General features: G+C 40.1%; 1 pseudogene; it reads left to right on the top strand.

Annotated features, from left to right (window-relative positions):
• Positions 1–6,893: 6,893 nt before the first annotated feature.
• Positions 6,894–11,688, top strand: LOC124973274 (PRELI domain containing protein 3B-like; annotated as a pseudogene).
• Positions 11,689–13,102: the final 1,414 nt, after the last annotated feature.

Genomic DNA, 13,102 nt, shown 5'->3' on the forward strand with positions numbered 1-13,102 from the left:
GCTCAGTTGAGGAACAGGACTGAGCAGCAGGGAGCTGAGCGACCACCTGTGAGAGAAAAGGGCTCAGGCCACTGCCCTGCCTCCTCTAAAACATAGTGACTCCATATTGCTTTCTGAAAATGATGAAATTTAATCTATATGCAGCATCTGGTTTGAGGTTCCCTATCAACAGGATGGAAAGTCTTGAAGCCTTCTGGATGAGAGCTGGGTGGAGTAGAGCTGTTTAGATGATTTCTATTTCTGTAGAATCATTAGTCCATCAGGTCAAGTGGTTTATCTCCCAGGTGAGAGAATGTCATTGTGACTACATGGTTGTACAACAGAAACTAGATTATTCTAGATGAGAAGTTTGTCCTTGGAACTATGAACTTAATGTAATTTGGGTTGGAAACTTGTGCTAGGAGTCAGGGGGCATTGATCCAGAAATTGTGCAAGATAAGGAGACAAGGGCCCTCAGAACTGACCTCCTTCTCTCTACAGTGAGCAGCTTCTCCCTCATGCTCTCAAAGGCCCTTCTTCCTTTTTGGAGTTGGTGGCTCCTCTGTCTTCCCATGGAGATTGGTCTCTGCAGACATTTCAGCAGCACCTGGACAGAAGGAGAGTGGGCCAAGATGTGACTGTGCTTAGTCTAGAAGTGCCTGGCTTCCTGAGGACACTGTGGAAACCTGGTTTCTTCTTCAGAGAGCACTTAAACAGTAATAACCACAGAAGAGGTAAATTAGAAGTTATGATATGACTGAATTGTTAGGCAAAATGGTGCTAGAAGGCACCACAGCCTCTGAATATCATATGTCTGCAAGGGTATGTGGTCAGAAACTAAGGATGCAGTGGTCAGAACTAGGAGCCTGGCAATGAGGCCATGCTTGGGGTAGAAAATCCTGAGCACCTCATTGTGAGGAGCGGTGACTTCCCTCATCTTGCTCTTAGAGTGCAAGGGACACTGCAGGCATGCCTGGAAAGATATTTGTGGCAGAGGAGCATAGAGTCATGTGTTTTCTGGTGTGACTTGCTAGATGTAATTCTCCAAACTGACCCTGAAGATCCTGCCTCAGATAAGGGGTAATTTTAAATGGTGAACAGTTGGTGAGCATTTTATTTAGTATTTCTATGGAATTTTGAAATGAATTTTTATTTGAGGCAAGTAGTACTCATTTTGATTGACAATTGCCATTGACAGTTGTGATTTTAAATATATTTTTGTAAGTATAACAGGTAAGGTGAATTAAGAAAAATAAGTAAACAAAAATAATATAAGTGCCAAAATTGCAAAGTTGACATGGAAATAAATATGTATGGAAACCTCTAGAAGACATGAGTAGGCAGGAATCTTCCCAAACTCAGCAACAAACTGATTGGCGCAGGGTCTCTGTGAGGTGCTGTCAGGGACTCTTCATCCTTCCTGCTTTCCCTCTTCCTCCTCTAGATCTACAATAATCTTCTTGTACCTGAGGATGACTAGCAATGATCTGGGAGGCCAAGATTGACTCAAAACACACTTTTGAAACTGGATTTGGCTTCATACTCTGGCTCTACCACTTTGAAGGTCAGTGGCCTTGGGAAGGAAGATTCACATTCTCTGAGCCCTGGTCTCCTCATCAATGAAGTGGGGATGTTCTGGTCTCTGGGTTCTTGAAGAGTGCCATGAGCTGACAAAGACAGAGACTTCACAGCTTTATGAAGTAGACAGTTGTTCCCCTGCAAATTAGAGGGGAGTCTGGCCAGAGGGTGTTATCTTTCTACAGTTTTTGTTTTCTCTTCTTCCAGAAGTAGCTCCTGATTTTATCTAGGCTCTCCCCCTACATTTCACCCCATGTGGGATGAGCGGGGCAGGTGACAAGGCCTAAGAAGTCACAGCATGGAAGGCCCCTGAACAAGGAGGCACTTAGCCTGCCAAATTGGCTTGAGTTGGCCCAGACAGATTAAGAGGCCTACAAATGACTGGTAGGAAGTAAGCATGGAAAGCTTATTGTCATCTATTGTCTATAGAGGGGCCATAAAATGGAATGGGAACTGAGAGAGGAAAAGACATTGGATCACGGAAACCTGCTGTGCCTGCATTCAGAACTACCCACGGGGTTTTTACTTGTAAAAGAACACAACGCCCCATACACATACACACTACTTTTGCCTATGTTAGAGTTAGTTTTCTGTCACTTGAAACCAAGAGTATTGACAGACCTATTATTTTTCTCAATTCCCATTTGTAGTAATGGAGGGAAACGAGAATGATGGCAGGAAACAACAGAAGATTAAATCTCCAAAACAATCAAATAACCCAATTAATAAATGTGCAAATAAACTAAACGGACACTTCTCAAAAGAAGAAATACAAATGACCAAGAAATATATGAAAAATTGTTCAACATCTTTACCAATTAGGGAAAGGAAAATCAAAACTATATTGAGATTTTACCTCACACAAGTCAGAATGGCAGTCATCAAGAAGAAAAACAAAAAAACAAACAAAACAAAACAGAAAGAATAAAAACAATAAATACTGCAGAGAATGTTGAGAAAAAGAAAAACTTTAATACGGTTGGGAGGAAAGTAAGTTAATGCAACCACTATGGAAATAAATGTGGATGCTCCTCAAAAGACTGGGTGTGAAACCACCATATGCCCCAGCAGTACTGCTCTTTACTCTTTAACCTGAAGAATTGAAGTCATCATGCTACAGTGGAACAAACACACATACCCATGTTTAGAGCAACACAGTTCACAATAGCCAAAATATAAAACCAGTCTATTGTCCATCAATAGATGAATGGATACAGAAAATGTGAGATATATATATATATATACAATGTAGTTTTACACATCCATAAAGAAAAATGAACTTCAGTCTTTGCAAGAAAATAGATGGAACTAGAAAAAATCATGTTAATGGAAATAAGTCAAACCTAGAAGGTTAAGGGTTATATGTTATATATGGAAGCTAGAGAGAAAAAAAGAAAACAAAGCAGGTGGTAGATCTTCTAAAAATCAAAGGAAGATTAGTAGAGAAAAGTGACAAAGGGGTGGAATGTAGGGACAGAAGAGGGAAGTGCTTGGGATTGATATTAGCCATAATATTGTTATATTTTGTGCATGTACAAATATGAAACAACAAATTCTAGCATTAAGGACAACTGAAACCCGTCTTAAAAATCAGGATTGGGGGCTAGGGAGACAGTTCAGTTGGTAGGGTGCTTGCCTTGCAAGCACAAGACCCTGGGTTTGATCCCCAGCACCACAAAAAAAGAAAAGAAAAAAAAAATCAGGATTGGGTCCTTTTTCCTACTGCATTGAAGATTAAACATCCCAAGAAGTGCCAAGGCAAGAAAAAAGTTTCATTTAATGAATAGAATGGAGAGAGGGAGTTCTCTGGAAAGAAGTAGTCCAGTGCTGATGCCCAAAGGAGTGGGGGTGAATTTTCCCTTTATAAATTCTAGGTACCCTTTTTTTCTCATGTACCCTCCTCCTCTTATTTTGCCTCTGTGGCCAAAGATGACCAAAAGGACAGGAAGAGAGTCAACAAGGTGGTGATTGCTTTTATTGGAAGATGTGATCCTTCCTCTCCCCCAGGGACTGTCAGCAATCAATTGATGGCGAGTGATATCTACCCATCTCCCTTTCTTTGGTAATCAGTTATTTGCTCTTTGCCCTGGTCTCACAACTACAATGCACCGATAAAAAGTGTGACAAAAAAAGTTTAAGTCCATACGAGCTTTGAGAATGACCTCATACTGGCCACATGTTGGAGCATGACTTTAGACAGTCCCAGAGACATGTGTCTGCCTTCATGGATCACTCCCTATTCAAAGAAGGTTAAAAGTTACGTTTTGCTACTGGGCTGGTATGTAGATGACTATAATTCAGGACAGAATGTATTTATATATTTTTCTTAGTATTTCAAAATAAAACATTTCCATGCAATGTAGGCACTCTGCCTACTGTCAACTCTGAAAGTGCTTGCTTTTTTCTGTATTATAATTAACATTTTTGTCAGTGAGCATACATTTGAAAGCAAAAATTGCTTTCTATTTTAAGAAAATCATTTTTCACTAGATCTACAGTGCATATTAAGAACCACATCAACTGAGGCATATTTCTTGAGTAAATAGAACAGGTATAGCCCTGTGGATTCCTGTTGGTGGTGTGTCAGAGCAAAAATCACTTCTGATTGGTCAAATATAGTTGCAGTTTGATTGGGCCAAACAGGAAGGAAGGGAGGAGCTCAGAGCACTGCTCATCTTTAATTGGCTAAATGCAGTTTTCTTATTGGACCCAGCATTGGTCAGAACCCATGTGCTGGAGACTGCAGGCAGGAAATGATCATCCTATGAAATCATGCTTGTTGTACAGTGCAGAGGCTTCCCCTTTGTACTGGTAAATCTCTAACTTGAGAAGCATCACATGTAAATCTTTGCAAAAAAGTAATGAAAAATTATGTATATCTTGTAGAGTCACCTAAAACCTGGCCTCGGGGGAATATGAATTATGAGAATCCTGGCATCATTGACAATTTGCATGTTGCAATGGCAAACAAGGGCACTTGATGCTCAGAAATGGGTCCAAATTTATCTCCTGGTAAACTTATCTGCAAGAGTGTGAAAAGGGCAGACACTCCTAGTGTTTACCTCTCTCTATTCTTACACTTTCTACCTTTGACTCTTCCTGAAAGAACTGTAGACTGAGGTCCCTGAAATCTTGACAGTGTATCCGGAGCAAGATCAATGCAGATCATGAGAATTTTCAAATGTTTAATGTTACAGAACTGGTGACTTCTGGGAAATTGAGACAGTGAAAAGGCTCCTCTTCAAACCCCAATTCTTGTGATCAAGTCAGAAAGACTTCAGAATTGTCACTCAGAGTAATAGAAATGGGTTTATTGAAGGGATAGGACAAGGGAAAGGGACACTGGAGAAAGAGAGTGAGTCCTCTCAGAAATGAGAGAGACTGTGTGCCTCTTCTGCACTCTAGTTTCATTAGAGAGTCCTAGAGAAGTTTCCCGATAGTCCCAACAATGTCCACATCTTGATTTTTGACTGACAGCTTAGTGATTTCAGACTGTCAAGTCCCCATTGCCACAAAAACCCTAGATGACTTTCACCCATGCTGATGGTTTCTCATTGAATTCTTAACAAAAAATTCTTACAGATTATATGATTAGAATGAATTGTCTTTATCATCATGAGTTTTGGCATCTGGCCTGTGAAAAGGGTCATTAAAATCTCCCTTCCTTATCAACATTATATCAGGAATGTATTTCTCCTGCAGAAAACTGGTAGTTTTCTGAGGAATATGACATATCCTGTCCACTTAGGCCTGGCAGGGTTGCAGGTAAATTGCTTCTTGAAAAAGAAAGCAAGTGGGAATCAGCACAGTGGGCCACTTTATAAAATTATTCTCTTAAATTCATGTGCTCACATATGTCTGTCCCCTATCATTTAAGAAGAAATTGTTCTGCCTAAGTTATACTATGGTTGAATGGGTTCCTAAGAGTGGTCCCAGACCAACTGAGTTTCACCAGAGAACTTGATAGCAATGCAGATTGTCAAGCCACACCCCAGACCTACAGTATCAGATGCAGGGATCCTAAGTTTCATGATCTCTCCAGGTACACACTTGCAGTTGACCACCTGTTTTGGTCTTTCCTCCAAGAACACAATCTTTTTCACCACTTTGAAAAAACCCTTTTTATGATGATCTCACTGGCTGACACTGCAGGCAGACAGGCTTCCAGTGTTAGTCAGCTTCAGCCCAGGTAGACAGACCCTGAGATACAAAAGGCTGCACAAGCTGTTCCCTAGCACCCAGGAGTCCAGAGAATCCTGTTGCAGCGTCCCCTTTAAAATCCACAACCACACCCAAGATTAATAGTCAAAACCCTGTAAATGTTTTGACCTTTACTTCTCTTCCAGAGGTGGAAGCATTAGCTAATCTGTTGTTTAAGAAGCTCTAAAAACCGTGTCACTGTGCCGTGATCATGATTGGGAGGACTATGACTGAGAGGACCACGTTTTTCCTGTATGGAAGATCCTGGGTCATGGTGTGCAGATCCCTGCAGTTTCCCCTTGAGACCACTAGATGGTGAGAGTGCACTTTCCTGCAAAAAATGAAGGGCACTCTGCAGTCAGACTTCTGGCTTCTCTGAGCTCCATCAGAGTCCCTAAATTGTCAGTATGCTGAGGACAATTGTACTGTGGTGTCCAGGAAGTGATGTGCAGACAGGGGCATTGACTGGAGGGAGCAATGACCTTGCTACTGCAGCAGGAAAATCCTTTAGAATTTTACAGGTCCTAGTCCCCATGCACATTAGGCTGACCATGTTCCCATAGTTCTTAGTCCTGGGGCTGGCAGAGCTCTGGTCACAGGCCCTGACAATAGCAATCAGTAGGAGGAGAGGTCATAAAGTCACAACAGGCCATTTTCTTCTCATGGCAAGTCTAATCTGATTGTAGGAACACCCAGGAAAGAAAATGACCTGCCCTTTATGAAGCTTTAAAGTGTTCATTGGGAAGATAACTGAGAAAGTGTAAAGAAAACTAGTATTTGAAACACCAGTCCAAGTCTAGCTCTACTACAGACTATTGTGGGCTTTTGTCTACTCCTGTGCCTCTTCTGTGACCCAAGTTTGCAGCCATGATCAAAGAAATTATGTGCAATAGAAATAGTGCTTGCACAATTCCCGCTTTCCGGGTGTAGCGACCTTCCTCCCCTCCCATCTCTTGCAGCCCTTCCTATTCCTCAGCACAAAGATGGGGAAGGCCTAACAGAATACAGAGGACTGGGTGGGATCCCATGACCCAGTCCCATGGACTCGGGCTATGGATGCAATTGCCCTGGCTCTTTTCGGAAACTTTGCAAGTTTGGCGTTCTTGTAAGGGTACTTAGGTTTGTTTTAATCTGGTATGGTAAGACTCACAGAAACAGGTTTGACTCTCAAAGACTACTACAGTTTCCATAAACAGTTGTGCCAGGCAATGTGGGAAGCACCGGGGGTTGGTCAGGACGCAGAGTGTGGAAGGTGAGGGAGAACTTGGGAAAAATACTTAATTTTACTTGTTCAGGAAGAAAAGAGGAGGCAGCATAAGCAGGTTTAGGACTAGTATGTTTCAATAATTTCAGTGGGCTCTAGTAGACAAGGACCATCCCTTGTTCTCTGGGACTTGGACTTGGTATGATTAAGACAATCAAATAGTGGCACAAGAGGTTGGAAGACCAATAGGGAGGGAATTGGTGGTGTGGGAACTTGATTAGTTTGTGTAGGGTAAACATGCTGGAAAGATGACTGACTGTCTAGGTATTAGCTATCTCCAGGAAGGCATGTTCTGGGTGCAGTGGCATATGTCTGTGATCCAAGTGACTCAAGAAACTGAGGCAGGAGGCCAGTCTGGGCCATGTTGTGAGACCCTGCCTTAAAATAAAATTTAAAAGGGGGCTAGGGATCTAGTTCAGTTGTCGGTGAGTTGTAGAATGCTCCTGAGTTCAATCTGAATAACCACCCCCAATGCACACACACACACACACACACACACACACACACACATACACTCACACACAAAACAGCATAGGAGGGCATGCCCTTCAGGGTCAGAAAAGCCCCAATGTCAAAGATATAGTGTACCCACAATAAATGGCATGGTTAACTAAAGTAGTTTCCATTCCCAGAAAGGAAGAAAGTGTAACTCTGCAGATGCTTCTAGCAAACCTGCTCTCTGGTTCCTCTAGTCTAGGACCTGTGTTTATGGTCTTTCAGATCACATGCTTCAGACTCCAGACTCCTGAGTGACTGCAGAGCATGAGGAGTCTTTCATTTAATGGAGAACCTTCCAGTTTGAAATAAAGCTTGGCCAGCAGAGCAGAGAATGCAGATACTCATTAAAAATCTGTTCTTTTATCCTCAATCTGGAATGAGTTCAGGATGCTTGGGACAAGGACAGACTTCTCAGAGAGAAGAGGGCAGTGAGCAGGATTTGCAAGATATTATTTCTCACTGGATTTTATATTTTCTCCAACTGCAACTTTGAAGAGGAAGTGAAGCACCATGTGAACCACTCTAAGTGTATGGGATCAGAAGAAGCCAATGGGTTTTCTTTGCCATTGACATGAGAACTTCCCAGGTCACCAGCTCCAATGTGGGGCAGTAGATTCCAGTGACTCTGCATGTTAAATTTGTGTGTGTGTGTGTGTGTGTGTGTGTGCGCGCGTGCGTGCATGTGTGTATGTGTGTGCATGCAGGTGAAGTGCTCAATGGCTCATTGTGCATACTTGTGATAGAGGAGGAAAGACTACTTTCTCAATAGGGGGTTACTACTTACAAGGAATCTTGCCTGATATTCAAGGAAAGGCATCTGGCTCCACATCAACAACTGGACTTGTACTGGAAAACTTTTGGTAGACTGGCCAAACTCATTGACAGAGAGACTGTAGCACAAGAATCAGGCCCAAATTATTAATTCCCTTGCCCCCAGGTTTTAATATGCCATTTGTCTTTCTCTCCCCCTTCTTTTTTTCTTTTTTTCCCTGCCTCACCTACTATAAAACAACCACTGTTCTTGAAGCACTGGGGACAAAATAATGAACAAGAAAAGACCCAGTGCCTTCCTGATTAGCATTGATAATCTATACCAGGGTTCCTGATCTTCAGCATGATTAATGTGAGAGACCAGATGCTCCTTTGTGTTGAAGGACTTCCCTGTTTATGATGATGTGTTTAGTAAAATCCATGGTCTCTGCCTGATAGATAACCTAGCACAGACACCTGCAATTTTTGATAGTTAAAAATGTCCACAGAAAGGCCCAATGTCCCCTTGATGTGACCACTGCACTGACTGACAACTGAGGCAGACAGTTAAGTTCACACCTGCAGTGGAGTTTACACAGATGTCTCTGTGACTACATGAGGTCTGCTCAGGAATCTGCTTCTGCTCACAGAGTCTGGATTAGTAGGACTTGCAGTGGGTTTTAGTAGATATCTGTTGTGAGACAGTTATTGACCAAAGGCTACCAAATAAAACCCTGGTCAAGAGAGGCTTCGCTTCATCTTAATATCATGGTGGATTATCATGGAGACATTTCAAGGACAGCAAAAACCAGATGTCAGCAGAGGTATCTGAGAATAATTTAAAGACTAAAATGGTCTTCACTGTTATTCCCTTTCAGCCTGTCCTTCATCTTGAAATAACTCCATGGTGAGAGGATGAGCCTATTGGTGACAGGTCTGTATCCAACAGTTTTTTTTTTTTTTTTTTACATAAAACTCCAAATCTTCCTGTGTCTCTGTAGCCCCTAAATAGGAGGCAAAGAGTGTAAATGGCTTTATTTGTGACTGAAGCAGGAGTGAGTCTCAGTTTTTGCCAAATTTACCCCAACATTTGTGAAAGGCGTAAGTGTCTGCTTGCCATAACATCTCACAGAATGGTAGCATCTGATTCTGCCATGACATCCCACAGAATGGTACCATCTGATTCTGCCACAACATCTCACAGAATGGTACCATCTGATTCTGGAATCCAGTACAGAAGTTACCCTCAATACCCCTGCTTGTCCATCCCCCTGTTGAGCTGAGGTTCTTTCTCTGTTCCTCTGTACAGTATTGATAGGTAAATTAATAAAACTGTTATGATTCAGATATGAGGTGTCTCCCAAAAGCTCATGTGGGAGACAATGCAAGAGGTGAAATGATTGGGATATGAGAATCTTACCCTAATGAGTTAATCCTCTTGAAAAAAATAACTGGGTTTTGTTTATGAACTCTTCTTTCCTATTCTCTCATAATGTAGGGCAGCATTCAAAAATGTGGGATAGGGAGTTCTACCAGTAATCTCCCTGTGCATGCATATAGACATTTCATTCTTTGCTGAATGTTTTGTGACTGAAGTTTTGTGACTCCCTTCCTCCATTGCAATTCTCAAGGAGCTAACTGCTTCTCTGGTTTTCTCTCACTGCTCCCTGCAGATAGACTTTATAGCACTAATTTTACTGTTCAATAGATGTCATTCTCAGTTTGCTTATATACTCTGCAAGCCTGTGGCTTCCTAGGGAGGATAGAATAAGTCATTCTTCTGTATGAGTTCATTGCTGAGTGAAATATATAAGTGCTGTCTGTTTAGCTACATATTTCCCAAGGATAATATCAAAAATGTTAGATTGGGAACACAGGGCTGGACAGTAGAATAATGAGTTTCAGATATTATCAGATTCAGTTGTACCCAAAGTATAAAATGTTCAAGTATTAATAAGAAGAGGGAGAAAAATAATGACAGAAACAGAAAAACCTGCTTTTAAGCTAGTCTACATGGAAGTAACTTTGATAGTTGCCACTATATTATTTTTTACATAAAATACTTTTAATTTAGGCATGCAATGAAGCTATTTCAGGATCTGCTAATTTACAGCAAGCAACTGTATACAGATAACAAAAGTAACAACTTGCTACCGATCAGCATATAGCATTCAAAGCAAACAGGCATGAGAAAATGTAATTTTTATGTAAGAAAATGTAATTTTATGTACATATTTGTACATTGAAACCATATGAACAATATGTTGCAGGACAGGGGGAAGGATGGAGGGAAAAACTGTATATGAAACATCAGATTTCCACAATGCTTTAAATGTAGCACATTACAGCAAGAATGGTAAGAATAGAAATAACAGATCTATATACCTACCTAATATAAAATTTGCTGGTAGGTCTTTCAGTGGTAAACCAGTTGAGTGTCTTCTGTAATTATTGTGTAATGACAACTTACTGAACTCAGCCTTAAAACTCCCTAGATATAAATAATGAATAATTTGGTACTTTTCCTTTTATAATAAATTATGCTTACAAATTTTATTAGAAGCATATACAGTACTGATCAATGTTAAAAAATTTCATATTTAGAAACATAAAACTATAGTTAATAAAGTATTAAATATTTATATAAACACAACATATTAGGAAACCTTTAACTAGGAAAATACCAACATTTAAGGGATCTCACTTTGGGATATTCTCTCTTGGGGTCTGATGGCTTCTGCACACTATATGGCCCACTGGGTGCAGGTTGGGTGGGACAATGCATGGGTGACTCACTGTCCCCCAGCATAGCTGGTACAGGGCTTGGGCTGTCTGCACCAGGAAGCTCTGGACCTTGGAGCATGTCTTCAACCACCCATAGGAAACAATTATAACAGCTGCAATGCAGAAATATCCAAAACCTATGAACTTCAATGTAGTTGGAGTTGATATGCTGGACAGACATATAGATCCCTCTGGAAAGCTGTGCAGCCACAGACTTCTCAGCATACAGTGGGGAATTCCTTCCTTCCCTGAAGTCTCTTAATTGGTGCAGCAAGAATCAAAACAACTGCAAGAATATTCTGTAATTGATCCTGTAGAGAAAACAATGGAACTTAAAACTACTAATATTCCTTTATGAATATTTCAGGGAATGAGAGACATATAAAAAATGACATCCTTAATATGCAGAAAAAACTGTTCTGATTCAGGAAGCCATCATCTCTGTGCAGGGAATCAGTCTTAGCAGTTACCTGGAAGGGTTGATGTCAAGCATGATATCTTCCAGTGCTGGTAAAATCTAAGAAGCAATGGAATGGGTAATATATAAATTAAATGCTAAGATCAAAGATTTGATAGCTTTGGCAAGAAGAAACATAAGGATACTGATGGTGGTAGCAGCATTTGTCAAAAAATGAAAAAGTCAGGATGTATCAGGTCCCTAGGTCTCTCCAGGCAGACAATGTATGTATTTGTCATTAAAAACTACAACTATATTTTAGGGAGAATTTTAAAAATAATCTGGAGTAAGGTTATATGACTTTATATCCAAACAAAGATACAAGGCTTCTAAAATCCAAGGAATCATCTGAGGTTAGTGAACTTGAAATGACTAATTTCTAAAATTCTAGTATTTATGTAAAAATTTAACAATTTTTTTAAAGAGTCCTTGGGAAAATTGGTATTGACATTGAGTCTCCTTAAAATATAATTTTAACACTTTTCAGATTTTGGAACTGTACCTGACTCTGGACCAACCTCAGAACCAAGCAAGATCACTTTGGTAATACAGAATAGAACAGCGTGCATGAGGAAACTCACTCTAAAAGGAGAAATCATAGAGTTTTAAAATACTATTAAACTGTTATAAAATAACCTGCTCTCCTAGAAAACTTTGTTTTGATATGGTACTTAATGATAATTTTGGAGTGAATATTATTAATAAGTCTAAAATATGACTCCAACATAAATAATATGTTATTGTATTAAAGAGTACTGAATTGCTTTGCCAAAGTTTTATAACTTAGTAAAGGTATTACCTTCCTTGAATTTGATTTAGCATGCAGTACTCTGGGATGATTATGTTAACTAAAAAAAAAAAAAAAAAAAAAAAAAATTCACTGCCTGAGTTCTGCAGCACTTTTAGAACACTGAAACAGAACAACTTTTCAGCTCTTTTAGCATTTCACATTTGCCTAACTTATAAATAGCCATTGTCAAAATAATGGTTTTGAAATTGCTAAGGCATGATATGTCAGGTTATTTGAATATAAATACTTATTGAGGTAATTGTGACTACAAAACATCTTTCTTACATGGAGAGCCTTACATCATTTAAAATTGCTCAGATAATGTCTTCATGTGAATCATAAATCCCAAGTACTAAAAGGTTTAAATTATATGTTTCCATTGTGAAGTTGTGGGAATATTTTGGAAGAACAAATGAATACTGGAGGGTGTGGAGTGGCCCAATTAACCACTGAGTGAAGTTCACTGCAGGCTTTTTTAAATTTTAATCAACATACATATGAAAAAATGTTCAACATCTCTAGTAATAAGGGAAATGCAAATCAAAACTACCCTAAGATTTCATCTCACCCCAATTAGAATGGTGATTATCAAGAACACAAGCAACAATAGGTGTTGGTGAGGCTGTGGGGAAAAAGGTACACTCATATATTGCTGGTGGGGTTGCAAATTAGTGCAGCCACTCTGGAAAGCAGTATGGAGATTCCTCAGAAAGCTTGAAATGGAACCACCATTTGACCCAGCTATCCCACTCCTTGGCCTATACCCAAAGGACTTAAAATCAGCATACTACAGAGATACAGC

The sequence above is a fragment of the Sciurus carolinensis genome (assembly GCF_902686445.1).
Source record: "Sciurus carolinensis chromosome 14 unlocalized genomic scaffold, mSciCar1.2 scaffold_115_arrow_ctg1, whole genome shotgun sequence".
In the NCBI taxonomy this organism is placed as follows: domain Eukaryota; kingdom Metazoa; phylum Chordata; class Mammalia; order Rodentia; family Sciuridae; genus Sciurus; species Sciurus carolinensis.